The sequence below is a fragment of the Amborella trichopoda genome, chromosome 10, assembly GCF_054954075.1.
Source record: "Amborella trichopoda isolate Santa Cruz 75 chromosome 10, AtrichopodaSantaCruz75HAP2 v2.0, whole genome shotgun sequence".
In the NCBI taxonomy this organism is placed as follows: Eukaryota; Viridiplantae; Streptophyta; class Magnoliopsida; order Amborellales; family Amborellaceae; genus Amborella; species Amborella trichopoda.
In genome coordinates, this window is record NC_142345.1 from 36,413,173 (window position 1) to 36,423,258 (window position 10,086).

General features: G+C 34.5%; 1 long non-coding RNA gene and 1 other non-coding gene across 2 annotated transcripts; both read left to right on the plus strand.

Annotated features, from left to right (window-relative positions):
• The first annotated feature begins 166 nt into the window (after window positions 1–166).
• LOC148780193 (uncharacterized) lies at window positions 167–1,569 on the plus strand. Its single transcript, XR_016042925.1, has 2 exons — window positions 167–309; window positions 420–1,569. It is a non-coding gene; the product is annotated as an uncharacterized LOC148780193 (long non-coding RNA).
• Window positions 1,570–9,784: 8,215 nt separating this feature from the next.
• Window positions 9,785–9,861, plus strand: LOC148780194 (small nucleolar RNA SNORD36). Its single transcript, XR_016043465.1, has one exon. It is a non-coding gene; the product is annotated as a small nucleolar RNA SNORD36 (small nucleolar RNA).
• The last annotated feature ends 225 nt before the right edge of the window (window positions 9,862–10,086 follow it).

Here is a 10,086-nt window from a genome sequence, read left to right on the forward strand (position 1 = left end):
CCAATTTGAAAATTATTGAACTCCTTTCACAAACATCTCTGTTCCTATTGTTTGGTAATTATATTGGTTTCCAACAAATATTTGTTGATCATTTGATCAAAACGCTCTTTTGATTCCAAGATTGGGCATTTCATCAAACAAATTATTATTTTTCTTGGTTCCAAGATGTAGTTTAAACACAGAAGGCGACATATTATATGCACATCTTCTCTGAGGGGGTGTGAGGTTTCTTCTCAAAAATTCAGATATTGAATCGAGATCGGGTGAAATGAAGGGTGAAAGATATGCCACCTCTCTCTCTCTCTCCAAGTGAGTCTTTAATTATCAATTGTGGAATATCTTACACAGATACATAATGTATACAAGTCTTGAAATTTAGAATACATATCAAATGATATACACCTCTGTTTTTCCATTAGATGTTAGGAGGGCAGTCAGCGATCTTAGAGAGAGAGAGACCGGCATTATGAAAAACGATCAGCTGCTGATCCTGTCGTTGATGCCGGACAGTGGATCCCCAAGCGACAAAAAAAGGCATCGATAGGTGGTTACAAGCAAGGATGAGCATACATTGACAATATGCAGATCTCCATTCAACGAAGAAGCCACCCTAGTGAAGGCAATGAAAATTTTGGGCTTGTCAAGTCCAAGGAAATGCTTTGTACAGCAAGATTGTCTTATTCAGCCTGTGCTTCTTGGATCTACTCATCGAGCTGGAGGACATAGCAGTAGTAGCAGAGGACAGTTTGTTTACTATTTGGTTGGAATGAAATTTCATGCTGCCAATGATGGCACCTTGTCATCCGAACTTCAATATGGGCGTTTCACGACATTGCCTTTGTTAATGAAGGCTAGTGTGTTTTGTACGCATGATATAATAGGATTATTCCCATCCCTCGTACACATTCCATAATTGTGCTAAGGTGATGGGGAAGAAATCTCATGCCAACACCTAACCCTGATAAAGGTCATCTGAGAGTGACGATCCATCAACTCATGCTCAGTGCAAATGCATGTCAAACTCCAAATGCTATCCACCATACCCCTATTTTCCGATTCCGCCTATACCCGACCAATTGTTCTTTTCCACGATGAACATGAATTATGTAAGCCCTGGAAGCTTACATAATTGAACCTCTCCATAATTCAAAAGAGCTGTATTTACCTTCAAATCGAAGCGACTAAGAACCAAAACAGCAATCAAATAAATGCAAAAGTAAACCACAAAACATATAGACAGAAGTGGAAGATATAAGAGGAAAGCCAAAGCTTTGGAAAATACAAAATTTGAAGAGAGATTGTAAATAATGAGTGAAGAACTTCATAACCACTAAGGAATAAGCAAAGGCCTGGGAAGGCTAGTATGAAACGTTAGGAATAGGTGAAAAGGCAATGAGAAGAAGAAGTCTTGTTGTCAGTTACTTCTAAAATGAAAGATACAACCATGAGGAAGGAAGAGGGAAAGTCATTTTATAGGCACGAAGCGATGAATTTCAGTTCATACATGCCATATTGGGGTTGGTTGAGGGAAAGTCATTTTATAGGCACAAAGCGATGAATTTCAGTTCATACATGCCATATTGGGGTTGGTTGCATGTTAAATAGGCCCCTTTTGCATACAAATGTTGAAATTAACCTTGCCCCTTTTCTACCATTTTTAGAAAAGGCTGAAAAGTAACCTCTTTTGTATACAAATGTTGAAATTAACCATATCCTTTTTCTACATTTTGTAGAAAAGGCTGAAAAGAAATGCCGTCCATTTAATATCTCAATTTGGCACTCTAAATCAGACTTTGGCATTTTAGGTTGATAATCCAGAAAAATCAAGAGATTGAGAAAGATGTTGCATATATAATTAGAGCTGGATGAACGAAGTGGAGATGTGCAACTGGACCGCATACCAATGAAATTGAAGGACAAATTCTATAAAAGAGCTATGAGACCAACTTTGCTCTATAGAACAGAATATTGGGCAGTAAAGAAACAACATAACTATAGAATGAGTATGTAGTTGAGATGAAGATATTGAGATGGATGAGTGACAAGACAAGAACGGATAGAATTTGATAGGTGTGATACCAAAAGGCGATAAGATGAGAGGTAGACTGGCCATGTGCAGCATAGATCCAGTACAACACATGTTAGGAAGTGTGAGTTAGTTCAAGTAGAAAGCTAAAAAATGACAGGGATAAACCCAAAAGGAAATGTTTAAAAATAGCAAAAAAAATTTGAGGAGTTATGACCTCATTGAAGGTACGACACTTAATAGAGCAAAGTGATAGACAATGATTTGTATAGCTGACCCTAATGAGTTGAGAAAAAAGCTATGATGATGATGAAATGACATCCACTTAATATTCATAGTGGATGGTGTAAGGATAAGTTCGCAAAGTACTAGTAATTAACTAAGAATGCTATCAAAATGGCTATTACTTTGCCATAATAAATATGGATTGACACTAAGGGGTGATTTGGATACTTGGATACATATTTTCATAATAAATGTTTTTCATTGGATATGACACATTTTTGGTGAACTTTTTGGCTAGTTCAAGTAGAAAATTTCGTTACGGAGACGTCAACTTTATAAAATACAATTAATTTCACAAAATACGGCCACGAATTAGAGAGAGAAATTATCTAAAATTTTATGTTTTAGAAAGAGAAAGTGTCTCTAAAATTTTAGGAGAGAAATTATTTCTAATTTTAAAGAGGGAAGCTATCAAAAACTTTTAGAGAGAGAAATCATCTCAAAGTGTTTATAGAGAGACACTATTTCAAATTTAAAGTTTGAGAGATAGAAAATATCTTAAAATTTTAGAGAGAGAAACTATATCAAATTTTAGAGAGAGAAGTATCTAAAACCGTTTTAGAGAAAAAAACTATATCAAAATTTTTAGAGAGAGAAACTATCTTAAATTTTAAGTTTTAGAGAGAGAAAGTACTTGAAATTTTTAGAGAGAGAAGCTATTTCAAATTTTTTAATAAAAAAAACTATATCAAATTTTAATTTTTAGAAAGAAAAAGTACCTGAAAATTCTTAGAGAGAAAAACTATGTCAAATTTTAAGTTTTATGGAGAGAAAGTTCCTAAAAATTTTTGAGAGAGAAACCATCTCAAAATATCTTAAAATTTTAGAGATGAACAATATCAAACTTTAGAGAGAGAAGTACCTAAAAAGTTTTAGAGAGAGAATCTATCACAAAAATATTTAAAGAAAGAAAGTATTCCAAATTTTAAGTTTTAGAGAGAGAAAATATGTAAATTTTTTTTGGAGAGAGAAACTATTTCAAAACTTTTAGAGAGAGAAACTATATCAAATTTTAGAGCGAGAAACTATATCAAATTTTAAGTTTTAGAGAGAAAATGTATTTGAAAAGTTTTAGAGAAAGAAACTGTCTCTAAATTTTAGAGAGAGAACGATTTCAAATTTTATTTTTTTATAGAGAGTATCTTAAAATTTAAGAGAGAGAGAGATGGAAAATATATCAAATTTAGAGAGAAACCACCTAAAATATTTTAGAGAGGGAAACTATCTCAAAGTTTTTTAAAAGAGAAACTATCTAAGATTTTAAGTTTTAGAGAGAAAAACATCTTCAAATGTTAGAGAGAAACTATATCAAATTTTAAAGGAAGAAAGTTTTAAAATTTGTAGAAGGAGAAACTATCTCAAAATTTATAAAGAAAAACTTTCTCAAAATGTTTAGAGAGAAATTATCTCAAATTTTAAGTTTTAGGGAGGGAAAATATCTTAAAATTTAAGGTAAAAAAACTACAAATTTTAGAGAGAAAAACAAAGAAATTTTTTAGAGAGGAATTAACTCAATTATTTAGAGAAAGGAACTATCTCAAATTTAATGAAAAAAATGGACATTATAATGAATAGAGAAAATTACATATATATCCGTTGTAGTTTCCGTTATTACCAAGATACCAAATAGTGTTCGTTATTACTGGAATGTCCATTTCTTTCACTTCATAACAAATTTTTTTAAAAAAGACTTTTTAACCTTTTTTAGGTTTTTGAACAACCGCAGAAGCTTGGAATTTGCATTTTTATTTTCCGTTGTTGAACAACCAAAAATAGGACAAAAGCTTGGAATTTGCATTCTTACTTTCGGTTGTTCAATAACCGAAAATAAGACATATTTCTGATGTTGAACAACCGAAAATAAGACATTTTCGGATGTTGAACAATAAAAAATAGAACAATTTCAGATGTTGAACAACCGCAAATAGAATTGTGCATTCTAAAAGCTTAAATGAGCTATACTGTTTTCGATTGTTCAAGAACCAAAATTAGCTTATTTTCAGTTGTTCAAAAACTCAAAAAAGGTAAAAAACATTTATTTAAATTTTTAGTTATGAAGTGAAAAAACGGGCATTTCAATAATAACGGAAACAATTTGGTATTTTTGTAATAACGGAAACTATAACGGATATATATGTAATTTTTCCGAATGAATAATGCAATAAAAAATATTTAACGAAGAAAGTAAAAAAAAAAAACAGAAATGAAAATGTTATGGATCCATGTACCTTCCAAACAACAAATATCTATTTTATAGGAAATAATTTTCTTGAAATACATTTTAAAAAAAATAGATTTTTCTAGGTGGTCTTTTTCTATGGATCCAAACAGCCCCTCAAAGTAAATGGTTACTGGCTAGCCCACATAAAAATCGCGATACTAAAAGTCATAATAGCACTAGAACCTCTTATAAAAGTCACAACAAAATTACCAAACGACCCTGAACTAAGCTACAAACAGTGAACTTGGAATAGTGGGTTCTTTTTTTTTGACAAATATAACTAATTTTAATTCAAACTACGAGAAAGAGATTACATCATTAGCAACAACAAGATTAGATAAAAAAACACCACTCTTGGCCGCTTCGTCCGCCATAGTATTAGCTTCTCGATACACATGAGAGAAAAAAACAATCAGAGAGGAAGATAGATCCATAATCCGCAACCATAAAGACCGAAGCTCCCAAGAAATACGTTGTTCCTTCTTATACCATTTAATTACATTCAGCGAATCACCCTCTATCATATAATTGCTACCACAATTTTTATCAATAAGGATCTTTAAGCCATAGAACAACACACTAAGCTCAGCAAAATTTGAAGTTCCACAACCTAAAGGACTCGCATAAGAAAGAACGATGTTACCAGAGCTGTCCTGCAAGACCCCACCATAACCTGCTAAACTAGGATTGCCCAAAGAACTGCTATCAAAATTAAGTTTCAGAATACCAGCAGGGGGCGCTGACCAACAACACTTCGGTCTATTACTAGAAATACCCATAAGAAAAAAGTTACGTAAATTTGCCATCACATCATCCTTCGAATACCCCAACCCGCCTTATTCACAGATAGCCAAGATGAAATTGTGACTTTAATAAAGTGAATCAATCTATCCATGGGAAGAAAAACCCCTTTAAATGTCCTTCTATTTCTCTCTTTACAGACTTCCCATAGAATGACTCATTTCGCTATTTTTCAAATAACATTACCAACCTTCGGCAAGTGAGGTAAAGACATTTGAGTAACAATCCCCTCCACATGTTGAGGAAGAACCAAATTTATACTAAGCACACCAATCAACCAATACCAAATGTGTACTGTAAAAGGACAATGAATAAGAAGGTGTGCAATTGACTCACCATCAACTTTACACAGTAAGCACACATTGGGTAGAATCTTGCCTATTTTGATTAAATTGTCAGTTGTCAAAATCCTGTTCAATGCAGTCAACCAAATAAAGACCTGAACCTTGTGAGGTATCCGCCATTTCCAAACCTGAGGAATCTAGGGGCAAGACCACCGTCACCTATCAAGAAATAGGAGATTGTAGCAAGACTTGACGAAAAAAATACTATCGCATTCGATCTCCCATACCATTTCATCCTCTGCATTCGGCGAAATATAGACCTTATCCAAAAGTTGCATCAGAGCATACGTTCAATTTATTATAACCCAGAAAAATATCCCAAGACATATTAACACCCCTCAGCTCAACTGTCTTGCTAATTTTCATATTTGGTCTCGAAATTATCCCAAAAAGCTCAGGAAATAATGACTTAAGATTAAACTCGCCCACCCACTTATGATGCCAAAAATAAACATTATCTTCACAGCCTACATTCCATCTGAAGTAACTTGAAATCATAGGCCTACAATTAGTAATAGACCTCTACATCTTAGAGGTATTTCTACCTCTACCTCCACCTAGCCAAAGCTCAGATCTATCCAAACCATACTTAGAGAGAAGGATTTGGTACCATAGATGATCCTTAAAATGAATACTCCGCCACCACCACTTGCATAAGAGAGCTCGATTGATAAATCTAATACGTATAATCCCCAAGCAGCCCTCTTTCTTTGGGGTACAAAGTCTCTCCCATCTAAGGAGATGAAATTTTTTCGAGTTCCCATGCGAATCTCAAAGAAAATCCCTCATCATTTTTTCTATTTTTCTTGCAACCAAGGCCGGCATGTTAATCAGAGACATCCGATAGACCAGAAGATTGGACAGACATGACCTAAGCAAAGTCACCGTCCCCCCCCCAATGACAGATGCTTATTCTTCCACAAGTCCAGTTTGAATTGGATTCTCTCTAATACCTTGTCTCAAACAACGATGGTCAGCCTTGAATCAGGAATAGGTAACCCCAGATAAATGAGAGGAAAAGACCCCACTTTACATTCCATAACACTAGCCAATGAAGCACTCAGTGCCTCAGAACAGTTAATACCAACCATGGAAGATTTGTTAAAATTCACTTTAAACCCAATAGTAACCTCGCAAACCTCCAAGAACTTGGCAATATTCCTCACATGAAGAGGATTAACATAACAAAAAATTAGGGTGTCATCAGCATATTGTAGGTGGGAGACTATAATACCAGAGTTAACAATATTAAACCCTGAAAAATGGCCCAACCTTTCCACTCTACTCAACATTGAGCTAAAACACTCAGCATAAATAGTAAATAAAAAGGGAGAGAGAGGATCCCCTTGACGAAGACCTCGAGAGGCTTTGAAGAAACTAACAGGGATGCCTTTAAAATTACCGAAAAGTGAGCAGCGGATAAACAACAAAAAATCCAGCTTCTCTATCACCAAAACCCGTGGCCTTCATGATTCCCAACAAAATACCCCATTCAATGCGATCATAAGCTTTTTCCTTGTCTCATTTGATAACAACACCTGACATATTACTCAAAACTCTAGAATGAATGCATTCTTGAGCTAAAAGAACACTCTCAGTAATCTGGCGATCCTTGACAAATGCTGATTGAGTACTAGAAATAAGAAATGGCAAAATATTTTTCTGCCTCTCAACCAAGACCTTCGCAACAATTTTATAGAGGCTAGTAAATAGACTGATTGGTCTTATATCAGACAAATCGGATATCAAAGATCTCTTGGGGATAAGGGCCAGAAACGTAGAGTTCACCCCTTTGAATATATCTCCTTTAAACAAGAAGCTTCGAACAAAATCCAACAGTTCACCCTTCACCAAATCCAAAATCTATAAAAAAATACCAAGGGAAAACCGTCAGGACCTGGTTCTTTATCTCCAGGCAAAGCAAACACAGCTTGACACAATTCCTCCATAGAAACCTCCTTCTCCAATGCACTTTTCATCTCAATAGACAACACTTTAAAGGAAACTCTGCTAAAAGAAAGCAAGAGTTTCACTTCAAAAGTGAAAGCCCTTTTAAAATGATTAATAACTGCCTCTTCAATCGCATTCTCATCTTCAGAGTCAACTCCGGAAATTGACAGGCCAGAAAGGTCATTTTGCCTTCTTCTTGCACTAGCAATAACATAAAAATATTTTGTATTAAGGTCACTTTCCTTTAATCATTTAGTTCTAGATCGCTATCTCCAATAGACGTCCTCCAACCTGCGAAGTTCCTCAAAGTCCTTAATTTTCAAACAGTGAACCAACACATCTTGCTCCGAGAACACACCATTCAATTGGATCTTTAGATTTAACCGTTCTATATCAACAAGGGCACCATCAATTTTAGTTTTGATATCAAAATTATTCTCTTTCTTCCAAGCAATCAACTTATGTTTGATACTCAAAAGCTTTCTGTGTAATTGAAAGTCCAATGTGCCCTCCATAATAGTGTTAACCCAGGTACCCTTTATCAATTCAATCATATCATTCTCTTCCAGCCATCCAACATCCTGACGAAAAGGTCTCGAGCCTCCATTTAACAATCCCGTATTGAGCATGATGGGTCAGTGATCCAAAGAAATTTTGGGTAAAGCTTTCACAGACGTAAGAGGGAACTTCTCCATCCAATCTGTCGATGTCAAAAATCTGTCGAGTTTTAACATAGCTAAATTCGAAATACTATTATTGGACCAGGTGAATTTCGATCCAATAATAGGGAGGTCCAACAAGGAATTGATCTCAATAAAATGATTAAATAGATAGATGGATGTCAACAACTAGAGAGAAGGGTCTTTCCTTATATTGGCTTTGGAAGGAAATCTTGTATATGATTGGCGGTGCCAAATAATATGATGAACCGCCATAAATGAAGCATCCGAAGATCAGAAACAACCTGACTGACAAGTTGGATTGCATGAGTTATATCAAACCGTATCATGATAAGATAGACAAAGCTATCAAAATCCTTTTATACATAGTTGGATCAGCTATTGGGTCGCCATTAACCTTTCCATATTTGATATTTAGCTCCAAAAGTGTATCCACTTGCTTATTATTTGTGAGTCCCACTAGTATTATAAGGTCGTTGGTGTACTTTCTTTGACCGATCAAATAGCCATTAGATGAGTGGGAGATTTCCGGTCCTAAGAAATACGTAATTTAAGGCTTGTATATCTTGATTATCATCTCATATAATTAAGATATCATCAACATAAACCACGACAAAGATATCATCAACATAAACCACGACAAAGATATTTTTTTTTGGAAACTGAGGAAATAAATAAAAAGTAGCCATTGTGATTTTCCTGGTATCCACACCTTGAAAAATAAAATTTAGCTCTGCAAACCACATGCAAGGTGCTTGTTTCAGCCATAAATTGCCTTTCATTATTTGTGGTTTCGTACACCATATTATGAGATGAAATGGGATGCCCGGGTGGTGGTCTCATATATGTCCTATGCGATATCGATGCTCTAAGTTTGAGGAAAAGAAAGGTTTATCACATTTTAGTTTATATAAACACATGCAAGAAAAATCTCCGCGTGCCAGTCTTGTTGGAAATGGAGGATGAAACGGGGCAAAACTAGGGTTTCATGTATTTGTGCAATTATCAATCTATTTTGTTTTTTTTTTATCTGTCTATTTTGTTCATCTACATTTTCTCTTATCATTTGGCTTCGGAAAACCTCTTGCCAGTTTGTTCCATCTCAACACTGGATTTTATTTGCATTTTTTCGATTATTTGACTTTTTTCGAGCTGTGTAATTCTCCTCACTGTATTGCTTCATTTGATACAGCCTTCCAATCCTCTTTGTTTTGCTTCATCTGATGCCACCCTCTAATTCTGTTTTCCACAAGTATTCATTTGACAACCTTCTAATCCTCTCTGTTTTGCTTCAATTACCACCGTATGCAACTTTACAATTGGTTTTTGTTTTTACAGCAATCAAATCGGTTTGAAGCTACATACTCAAGGAAATATTCGCAGTAATAGAACCTGAAAAATGCAATGAAGATTTAGCAATTTGCGAAAAACATAGTGTTTGTATTTTTGTATATGGCATTGGCATTCTTCCTTATCAGGCAGATGATGATGTATATTTTTTAATCCTGATCATTCATGAGGTTACAAGATTCGAGCTTTTTAAAACTGATGTTCGTTTGTGATTGTTTCAAACATTGTCAAAAAAAGAAAGAAAAAAAAAGAAACCCAAATCTACAAAGGTTTTTTTAGTTACAATTTTCTTGCTTTTTTTTCTGGGGTAATCTCAAACTATAATGTTAATCTATTTTTTCCTATTTATGGTCTTTTTTTCCTGGTTAATCTCATAGTAGGGTATCTTGTTAATCGCTTTGGTGGTTTTTGCTCTGTTTTTTGTTTTTG